Source organism: Lutra lutra, chromosome 9 (genome assembly GCF_902655055.1).
Source record: "Lutra lutra chromosome 9, mLutLut1.2, whole genome shotgun sequence".
Taxonomy (NCBI): Eukaryota; Metazoa; Chordata; class Mammalia; order Carnivora; family Mustelidae; genus Lutra; species Lutra lutra.
This window is the reverse complement of record NC_062286.1, coordinates 39,849,317-39,851,909: the sequence shown is the minus strand read 5'-3', so window position 1 is coordinate 39,851,909 and position 2,593 is coordinate 39,849,317. Positions and strand designations below refer to the sequence as shown.

The following is a 2,593-nucleotide window of genomic DNA, read 5'->3' as shown; positions in this document are numbered from 1 at the left end:
TCGTTTAGTGCTCTGAATATATCATGCCAGCTCTTTCTGGCCTGCCAGGTCTCTGTGGATAAGTACGCTGCCAATCTAATGTTTTTACCCTTGTATGTTACAGACTTCTTTTCCCAGGCTGCTTTCAGGATTTTCTCTTTGTCACTAAGGCTTGTAAATTTTACTATTAGGTGACGGGGTGTGGACCTAATGTTGATTTTGAGGGGGGTTCTCTGCACCTCCTGGATTCTGATGCTTGTTCCCTTTGCCATATTGGGGAAATTCTCTCCAATAATTCTCTCCAATATACCTTCTGCTCCCCTCTCTCTTTCTTCTTCTTCTGGAATCCCAATTATTCTAATGTTGTTTCGTCTTATGGTGTCACTTATCTCTCGAATTCTCCCCTCGTCGTCCAGTAGATGTTTGTCCCTCTTTTGCTCAGCTTCTTTATTCTCTGTCATTTGGTCTTCTATATTGCTAATTCTTTCTTCTGCCTCATTTATCCTAGCAGTGAGAGCCTCCATTTTTGATTGCACCTCATTAATAGCTTTTTTTATTTCAACTTGGTTAGATTTTAGTTCTTTTATTTCTCCAGAAAGGGCTTTTCTATCTCCTGAGAGGGTTTCTCTAATATCTTCCATGCCTTTTTTGAGCCCGGCTAGAACCTTGAGAATCGTCATTCTGAACTCTAGATCTGACATATTACCAATGTCTGTATTGATTAGGTCCCTAGCCTTCGGTACTGCCTCTTGTTCTTTTTTTTGTGGTGAATTTTTCCACCTTGTCATTTTGTCCAGATAAGAGTATATGAAGGTGCAAGTAAAATACTAAAAGGGTGGCAAAGACCCCAGGAAAATATGCTTTAACTAAATCAGAGAAGACCCCAAATCATGGGGGGGAGAAAGGGGATAAAAAGAGGTTCAGAAAAAAAAAGAAACAATTTAAAATGAAAACAAATAAAGAAAAAATATAAAAAGGGAAAAAATATATATTAGATAAAATAGTTAAAAAACATTAAAAAAGTAAAGGGTAAAAGTTAAAAAAAATTAGAAGAAAGAGAAAAATTGAAAAAAGAATTAAATTAACTGCAAGACTAAAGAATCATGGGGAGAAAGCCATGAGTTCCGTGCTTTGCTTTCTCCTCTTCTGGAATTCTGATGCTCTCCTTGGTATTGAACCTGCACTCCTTGGTAGGTGAACTTGGTCCTGGCTGGATTTCTTGTTGATCTTCTGGGGGAGGGGCCTGTTGTAGTGATTTTCAAGTGTCTTTGCCCCAGAGGCTGGGCTGAGTAATCCGCTCTGGCTTGCTTTCAGGAGATTTTTTTCCCCTGAATGCTTTCCGTAGAGTTCCGGAGGACAGGAATGAAAATGGCGGCCTCCCTGTCTCCGGCCTGGAGGAGCCAAAAGCTCAGGGCCCCACTCCTCAGTGTGCCCTCAGAGAATAGCGGCCAATCACTCCAGTCTCCCTGGCCTCTGGCCGCGCTCTGAGCTCATCCAGCCTGCAACCAGTTCAAGGTAACCCTGAGCTGAGAGCTCACTCCTCGGCTCTGTCTCTGTAGCCAGCTTCCCCGTTCTATTACCTGCGAGCTCTGCAACACTCAGACACCCCTGATCCTCCTGTGAACCTGCGGGAACTGGGGCCACGCTGACCCCACGTGGGTTTCACCCCGGTTTAGCCTCTGGAGCAATGTCCCTCAGTGGAACAGACTTTTAAAAGTCCTGAACTAGAGCTCCATTGCTCCGCCCCTTGCCGGGAGCTGGCCCCTCCCCCCGTGGTCTATCTTCCCCTCACTTTGGATTCACTTCTCCGCCAGTCCTACCTTTCAGAAAGTGGTTGATTTTCTGTTTCTAGAATTGCTATTCTTAAGACTATACTTTCAGGGATCATTTCTATAGTTTGTTACTAGAATTGCTATTCTTCTTCTCTTCGATCTCCCGTTGGATTTGTAGGTGTTTGCAATGTTTAGATAAGCTATATAGCTGATCTCCTGCTACCTGATGTAATCTCAGCCTGCTACTTCTCCGCCATCTTGACTCCTCCTGAATCGTCAGACTCTTATATCCCAAGATAATATTCTTCAGAATGAAGGGGAAATGAAGACATTTTCAGTTGAAGGAAAACTAAGAGAATGTATCCCCAGAAAACTATCTTAAAAGAAAAAATAGTTTCTTTTTTTTTTTTTTTTAAGATTTTACTTATTTATTTGAGAGAGAGAGAAAAAAGGAGAACAAGTGAGCACATGAGGTGGGGGCAGAGGGAGAGGGAGAAGTACACTCCCCTGCAAAGCAGGGAGCCTGGTGTGGGGTTGGATGCAGGGCTGGACACAGGGCTTTATCCCAGCACCCTGAGATCATGACCTGAGCTGAAGACAGATGCTTAACTGGCTGAGCCACTCAGGTGCCTCAAGAAAAGATATATTCTAAATAGGAATAGAACAATAAAAGGAGGAATCTAAGAACATTAGGGAGCAAAAAAGAACAGACTAGGCAAAAATATGGATTGAATACAATGGGCTTTTGCTCTCCTTTTTAGTTTTCTAAACTGTGTTCAGTGATTGAAGCAAAAAATGTAATATTGCCTAATGTGATTCTAAATAAATGTAGAGGACATACT

The 2,593-nt window shown here is 42.4% G+C and overlaps 1 pseudogene; it reads left to right on the top strand.

The window, feature by feature from the left end:
- Positions 1–1,844: 1,844 nt before the first annotated feature.
- Positions 1,845–1,960, top strand: LOC125110092 (uncharacterized; annotated as a pseudogene).
- Positions 1,961–2,593: the final 633 nt, after the last annotated feature.